This window comes from Cervus elaphus, chromosome 30 (assembly GCF_910594005.1).
Source record: "Cervus elaphus chromosome 30, mCerEla1.1, whole genome shotgun sequence".
NCBI lineage: Eukaryota > Metazoa > Chordata > Mammalia > Artiodactyla > Cervidae > Cervus > Cervus elaphus.
In genome coordinates this window covers 33,075,653-33,084,193 of record NC_057844.1, presented here as the reverse complement: position 1 = coordinate 33,084,193, position 8,541 = coordinate 33,075,653, and positions in this window count along the sequence as shown.

Genomic DNA, 8,541 nt, shown 5'->3' with positions numbered 1-8,541 from the left:
TTTGCCAGCAGCTGTGAGCAAAGTTTCCTGGTTCATGTGACATGGTGTCTGCTTTTATTTATCATGAAGATAGTTGAGAAAACATTCCAAATAAGACCCGTTGCACCTGTTTCTATAAATGAGCCTGTGTCCTAGTTTTCTTTAAGCTGAGATTCACTTTGCTCCCCCTTTTCAGAGTCACGGCTGCTGCAAATTGAAAATGTTCACACACAGAAACAAATTGTGCAAGGCTGTACTGAAGATTTTCTTAGTGGAGGTTATTGATTCTGTTTGTTTCTCTTGCCTTTTAGGTTTATGTGACTGCCTTGTTCAAGTTTTTTGGGCTCATGTTAGTACTTAAAGCAGAAAGCTTTTCTATAAAGCAAGAGCTATCTTTGTTAAATGCTAGTGATTCTCTTTTTCATTGCGGTAAAAAATATATATACAATGTATCACTTAAACACTACTGAAGTGTGCACTTCAGTGGCATTATGACCATCCATGTGGTTTTGCAACCATTACCACCATCCATCTCCAGGATCTTTTCATCTTGCAAAGCTGAAACCTGTTCCCATCAAATGCATGTGTGTGTGCTAAGTCATGTGCAACTCTGTGTGACCCCATGGACTGCAGCCTGCCAAGCTCCTCTGTCCATGGGATTCTCCAGGCAAGAATACTGGAGTGGGTTGCCATGCCCTCCTCCGGGGTCTTCCCGACCTAGGGATTGAACCTGCGTCTCTTATGTCTCCTGCATTGGCAGGCAGGTTCTTCACCACTAGTGCCACCTGGGAAGCCTGTTCCCATCAAATAGCATCTCCATATATGTCTCCAGGTAGCAGTACCCCTTGCTATGGTTGCCTTTTAGACAAGGACAGATGGCTGGTATTTTGGTCATGCAGATCCAAATTCATTTTAGAGTCAGGCCACAGAGTTCAATCTAAGCCCCTCTAGATGGAAGTGGGTTGGAAGCGGTGAGAAGACTGTGAGAGCTGCCTCTCACCTTGCCCGCGTAAGCACTGGCGTGAGCCCAAGCGCACGGACAGGGTGGAAGCCATGACAATCAGACAAAATCCCAGCTCTCAGCTGTCACTTGCTTCCAATGGTGAATGGTCTTCTGGAGCTAAATCCGGGGTGAATTTAGAAAAAGAGAAAAGAGTATCTTGTGGCCCTGGGAGTGGGGGACAGTGTATGCCTGTTACCCCGGCTCCTCCACCACCCGCTCGAGTTCTGTAGCATCGCATGCGGCCTGAAACACTTCCAGCAAGTCCCTTGCCGGCCTGATACTCACACGCCCGCAATGCCTTCCCTCGCTGTAGCCAGAGAGTTTTCCAGTTCAGGGGTGATCAGCCCACCAATCTGTGCCCCTTTCCAGGAAAACCCTCATCAGTGGCTCACGTGGCTCAGAGCGCAAAGCCCCAGACCCACCATGTGTTCACAGGGCTGCATTCGGGGTTTCGCTTACTCCACCATCCACCTCACTCTCTGAGCTCCATCCTGTGACTTCCTTCCTTTCTCTTGGAAACCCCCAGATCTCCGCCATCTTGAGCCTTCTGCACACACCACCTCCCAAAAACACCCACTCCTTCCCACTAAGTCAGCTCATCCTCAGGCCTCCACCAACCCCCGCTCCCCCAGGCAGCCTTTCCAGCACCTCCTGGCTGGTCAGATTCCACGTTCACTCAATGCTCTCCTGGGAGGTGCATCTCTCCTCTGTGCCTGGGTCTCGTGGTTAGACATTTGTATTTGTGACATGATTTCATGGATGTCCTTTCACAGAGACATTAAACACCATGTGGCCAGGGAGCTCCCAGCAGTGCTGGGACCTCCGCCTTTCTGCTCAGGGCCATATCTTTCAGTAAGGCTTCCCTGGTGGCTCAGGTGGTAAAGAATCTGCCTGCAATGCAGGAGACGCTGGTTCGATCCCTGGGTCAGGAAGATCCCCTGAAGCAGGGAATGGCAACCCGCTTCAGTTTTCTTGCCTGGGAAATCCCACGGACAGAGGAGCCTGGAGGGCTACAGTCTCTGGGCTCACAGAGTCAGACACAACTGAAGCAACTTAGCATGCACACATGCACAGAGATCTTCAATGCCTGATGCTGTGGCTAGAACAAGCAGGTCTTTATGAACTGAGGAGCAAGGGGACTTGTCAACAGATGACCCAAAGGCACTGCCGAAAGACTTAGGATCCAGGCAGGCTGAAAACAAAAGGGCTCTGAGATTCCCTTAAGGACCTGGAAGGTCATAAAATTGTATGACGACGAGGGAAGGTTTCTTGGCATAGAAACAGGAACAGACAGAACAGAGGACACAGGGAAAGTGCCATCAGAAGGGAAGGCACCTCCATACTATTCTGCACGGAGGCTGCACCAGCTTACATTCCCACCCACAGTGTAGGAGGGGGCGCAGGGAAATATATTCAATATCCCGAGATAAACCCTAATGGCAAAGAATATTAAAAATTGTATACATGCATGACCAATCCACTTTCCTGCACAGCAGAAATTAACACAACACTGTAAGTAAACCATTCTTCAATTAAAATTTAAAAAGGGAAGGAAACGGGGCACACGGCCAAAAGGTATTCTTTTCTCCCCCAGCTCTTCGCAATAATTTCTGCCTTATCCGTCGAAGTCCAGGACTGTGTCCCTATTTATCTTTCTGTCCCCAGTGTTCAGCCTCTCGTGTGCGGCAAATAATAAGCACTCAATAAATGCTACTTGAAGGGAGAGAGTCATACATCAACCGGGAAGGGAAGAACACAGTGATATTATTCTCCATCATCTAATCAGATTTAACATTCATAATTGATTGTGGCCATTGAATTCTTTTATTGTGATTTCATTAACTGTTCAGCAATCCGTGTGCTTGTATTAACCTCCCGGCCTCATTCCTGTAATTGAATGTAATGGTTTGAAAGGGTTCGTGATAACGAGGTTAGGGAGGGTCCACGCACTGGAGTGGACCGTCTACAGTCTCCAGACCCTGAGTCTGCTCCCCTCTGGGGAACAAGTCTTCCTGCACCTTCCCCGGGACTGCCCCAGCTCAGCTCCTGTCCCTGCCAAGTCACAACGCAGCCGCAGACTCAGGAGAGAGGCACACAGAAGTTTTGGAAGCTACCAGCTCTGCTTCTGTGAAAACATGTTTATTTAACTTAAGGGTTTATCTCAATTCAGTTCAATCCATTTTGTTCGGAAAGGTCACCGCTTTCTGGATGGTTCTTTAAAAGGGTTTCAATAGAACTTATTAACTGACCCGTTACCCAGAGACTCCACAAGAGGTTTGAATCCACACATTCGTGGGGCAGATGTTTGCTGGGTAGTAGGCCGTTTGCTCGGGCTTTCCTCATGGCTCAGATAGTAAAGGATCTGCCGGTATGTGGGGGACCTGGATTTGATCCCTGGTTCAAGAAGATCCCCTGGAGAAGGAAATAGCAACCCACTCCAGTATTCTTGCCTGGAGAATTCCATGGACAGAGGAGCCTTACGGGCTACACTCCATGGGCTCGCAAAGAGTCAGACACAACTGAGCGACTAACACACGCATGCACGCGCGCGCACACACACACACACACACACGCGCGCGTGCCATTTGCTCATGCTTTTCCCTCTGCCTGGAGACGTTCGGCTCATCCTTGGGTCCTCAGTGTCCAGAAACCGTCTCAGATCCTCTGACCTGACTGAGCTCCCGGGATCAGTTTTCAAGACACCTTATTTCTCTATTTCTACCCCCACTAGACCTAAAGCTGAGTGAGAGCAGGGGCTGTGTCCAACTGCCGCCAAGTTCCCTAACACCTAAAAGAATGCCTGGCACACAGTAGGGACTTAATAGACATCTACTGACTGTCAGATGAACCAGCTCATGGGAATAAGAAGGGCGCCTGAGACACAGGGCTCGGATGGAGCCAGGGGTTCCCTTGGGGTCAGAGGTTTGGGAGCAGCCTGGAATCAGAGGCTGGCCTGGCATTCTGCCTACCAGTGTGTACATGATCAGTTAGGTAAAAAGTGACCTTTTTATTTATATTTCATTAGAAATCTCCTTTATAACAATGTTCTAATTTTGCCATATACCTTGATGACTGTCATAATGCTTCTTCCCATTAATCATAATGAAAAGAACAAATAAAGTCAATGGTGAAACGTCATATCAATTTGATTAATGCAGCCCTATATTGAGACAGCCTTTCTTATTAGCTGTAACCTAGATTTTTCCAAGGAGAATAACTCTCGTGGTTGCTGCTTAATTTAAATATATTTCTGGAGATAATTTAGGTCAGAGTTTGTGTGTTTTTTCAAACAAACTCCATTCAAGTTCAGTGTTTAAGCAAAACCTCTTAGCAGTTGATTCCATCATATCTGGGGCTCATCACAGTCTCCTGATACTTTACAATTCAAATAACTTGCCTGGAGGCTGGATAAGACCATTTTCATAATCTAAGAGAAAAAAGAAATTTCTGTTCTGCATGTATTCTGCTTGGGTGCGCAGCTTTCAGGAGGATGCCGCGACAGATTAATCCTGCAAATGGCATTGACACAGGCACGTGGACCAACCCAAGACCATGCTCTGGCGAAGGCTGTGCTCCAGGCCCCTGGTCCCCAGCCAGCAGGCTCCTGGTTTTCAGGACACAGGATACGTAGTGTTTATAATAGTGTCCTGGGACTTCCCTGGTGGTCCAGTGGCTAAGACTGTGTTCCCGATACAGGGGGCCTGGGTTCCATCCCGGGTGAGGGAGCTAGGTCCCACATAATGCCGCTAAAGATCCTGAATGCCACAACTAAGACCAGGTGCAACCAAATAAATGAATGAATAAAATTATACTAAAAAGAGAACATAAACAGTGTCCTCACCATAAAAAAGGCTGACTGCCAAAGAATTAATGCTTTTGAGCTGTGGTGTTGGAGAAGACACTTGAGAGTCCCTTGGACAGCAAGGAGATCCAACCAGTCAATCCCTAAAGGAAATCAACCCTGAATATTCATTGGAAGGACTGATGCTGAAGTTGAAGCGCCAATACTTTGGCCACCTGATGTGAAGAACTGACTCATCGGAAAAGACCCTGATGCTGGGAAAGATTGAAGGCAGGAGGAGAAGGGGTCGACAGAGGATGAGATGGTTGGATGGCATCACCGACTCAATGAACATGAGTGTGAGTAAGCTCCGGGAGCTGGTGAAGGGCAGGCAAGCCTGGCGTGCTGCAGTCCATGGGGTCGCAAACAGTCGGACGACCGAGTGACAACAAAAACAACACCCTTTTGATGCCAACAGATGGTGACAATAAGCCCTTGGGTTTCTTTAGCATAAATTCTCTATTTCCCATCATCTGCAAACGCCTTCGAACATCTGGGGAGCCCTGCGCACAGGCGCAGACAGGACGCAGGCATCACCTGGAGAGCAAGCCCTGGTCTTCCTGCAACAGACGAGGCCGGATCAGCTCCCAGACCTGCTCCTTTCACCTGCTCTGCTCCAGAGAAGGTGCGCTCTGGGCTGGTCTTAGGTTTTAGACTATTTTCTGTGCTTTTCATGCCTACTGTATTTTGATTTGTTTTTTATTTTCCCAGCTCCAGTGTGGCTGACATAATTTATTTCAAAAAATTCTGGAGGGTTGAATTTTTAAGACTGGAACAAAATTTTCAGACACATGTTTCCTAGCTCTTTGACAAAGGCTGCCTGTATGCTCATGTCACTGATTATATGATTGGGTAGGTTTTTTTTTAAGTTCTGAATGTGAGTTTTCTGGGTTCACCTTTTCTTTTTGAAGCCAAACTAAATAAATTTCTGCCTGCCCGCAACTGCTGTGAGCTCAGTGCCCACCTCTGGGTCCCAACGTTTTCCTGGGCAGAAGGCATGGATGTCAGCATCATCTTGCCCCTGACTCCTCTGCTGAGACTAAGTGCCCCGTTTTCCCATCCATGTCACCTTAAAATATGACAGTCGCTCAGATTCCTGCATTTAACAACCTCCCTCTGGTGACTCAGTGGCAAAGCATGTGCCTGCAATGCAGGAGACCCGGGTTCGATCCCTGGGTCAGGAAGATCCCCTGGAGGAGGAAATGGCAACCCACTCCGGGATTCTTGCCTGGAGAATCCCATGGACAGAGGAGCCTGGTGGGCTAAAGTCCATGGGGTCACAGAGAGTCAGACATGACTGAGCAACTGAGCACGCCTGAATAGATGGCTCACTGGAACAGCAACATTTTATTAAAGTTTCAGAGAGTTTGGAGATAATCGAGAATTACAACCAATAAACAAGTGAAACAAACAAACAAAACAAGAAGAAGAAAACAAGCCCAACCAGGAAACAAGAGTATGTGAGGCAAGGCTTTGGCCTGGTGAATTTCAATGGCAACTTTCCCACTTGATGCACCAAACAATGGTACAAACTAGCAGCATAATTTTGCACAGAATTTAGTACCGATTTGTGTTGTTTCCCCCATCCCAGAAGAGATCTTAGGACGTGCACAGCCCAAGGCAGGGTCTCTGGGACCTAAGCCCCTCGTTCTGTGTTCCCCACACATCTTCCCACGGGCTCTGGCAAGTTCTTGGGTGGTCACGGGCTGGGATGAAGCTTGCCTCCCACCCCCATGCAGGACATGAAGAAGGTCTGCTAGGCCTGGAAGGTACTGCCTCCTCCTAAAAGTCTCTCTTTCCATCTCACAACAATTCAGAGAGCAAGTTAGGTCCCAGGGAGATCACCACCAAACTCCCATCTCATGGCTCCTTGGCTGGGCGTGAGGGGGGTCTGCCTGACACCACCTGTGTTTATCAGGAGTTTCAGGCAAGTCCGGGCATGTGTGGCCGTTTATAGCTTGGGCTGCAGGAACCTATTTATGCCACAGAGCCAGGGCCCTCCTGGGACAGAGCAAACCCACGGGAAGGGGTTTGGTGTACAAGGACAAACACAGCTAATTGTGGGTGGCTCAGCAGGGTCCTGTCCCCACTCTCTCCTCCTGTCTGGCCCCAGGAGGGGCTTTCCAGGTGGTCCAGTGGTAAAGAATCCACCTGTCAGTGCAGGAGATACAGAGGCACAGATTTGATCCCTGGGTCGGGAAGATCCCCTGGAGAAGACAATGGCTACCCACTCCAGTATTCTTGCCTGGAGAATGACATGGACAGTGAGCCTGGCGGGCTACAGTTCATGGGGTCGCAAAGAGTCGGACACGACTAAGTGACCAAGCACACAAGACGTACAGATGCCCTGGGAAAGGCAGTAACTGGGCAAACTCGGGCGGGGTCCTCTGTCATGAGAATCTGAATCTTTGCATGCAATCTGCAGAAAAGAGCCAGAGTGGCTTCTGTTTTCTGCAGCTGCATCCTGACTGGCAGACACATGATGAGCAACAAAACACATCGTATGGAGTCTGGGCTCCTGGGCCTCATGGAGGCCACAGCTGCAAGGAGCACCCAAGCTTGGTTGGTGGGGCTTGTCCCTAAGACTGAACAAAATCCAGTTTTTGAATCTGAAAGGGAAACCAAGTCCTTTCCTGGGGGGCCTGAGTGAGGCCCTGCTGAGCTGTCTTCTGGAATGACATCCTGTTTTTCTCATCACAAGTGGGTTTATTGTGTGTCGCAGATAACACAGTGTAACAGGTGATGCCTGCTGTTTTTCCCCATCCCCAGGTGAGACTTTACTGAGGGTGGCAGTGGCTAGTAACCATCCAGTCTCAAAGCTCGGACCCACCACAGTCTACTGACACTCAGGGCTTCTAGCTACCCTGTCAGTTACGACTATGCTTTGAACAGCATTGTATTCCTTGTTCTAGGAACACTGCCTGTCTATTTTTATATCTGCATCTGCAAGTTTGACAAGTGTCAAAACAAAACAAAAAACTCACAAAGAGGAGTATATTTGAGAGGGAGGGAAAAAAATCAAATAATGGTAGAGACAGAACTGACACTACATCTTCATTATTGGCTTTAAATACAGTATTAAACTCCACAATTCCTTTTAGAATAGTCATGTGTTGGAGCAGGGAGAAAATTTGTTTACCATCTGTGACGCTTTCATACTCAGGATCTTATGAAATGTCACTTTTCAACAGAAGAGCTGCCACCAATTTCAGGTCAAAAAAAAAATAATGGATTACTAACTTTACTTTTCAAAGAGACTAGAATTTTTGCTTATCATATTATACTCACTAATGAATGGGTATCCTTAAAAACATAATTAAGAAGATACTTAAGGCTGTGGGTTTCCATTTCTTATAAAGTACATGCAGTGTTTTGGTATTCTATTAGGAAAAGATTTGTATCCTTCCACCCCCTCCAGTCAGAGCAGTCTCTCTTCCTGCAGGGGAGCAGGCTCTGGGTCTGGCTGGGCAGATACAGGCCGCCAGGCGCACCTCGGCCTCTGGCTCCTCCTCACTGATGAAGTTCTGCAGGCGTCCAGCTCTGTGTCAGCTGGGTTAAACATTTCAGGACATAGTCAATTTTCTTTGTGGGTTTCTCTGCTTTTTTGTTGTTCAGTCACTCAGCCGTGTCCGACTCTTTGCAACCCCATGGACTGCAGCACGCCAGGTTTCCCTGTCCTTCACTATCTCCTGGAGTTTGCTCAAATTCATGTCCATTG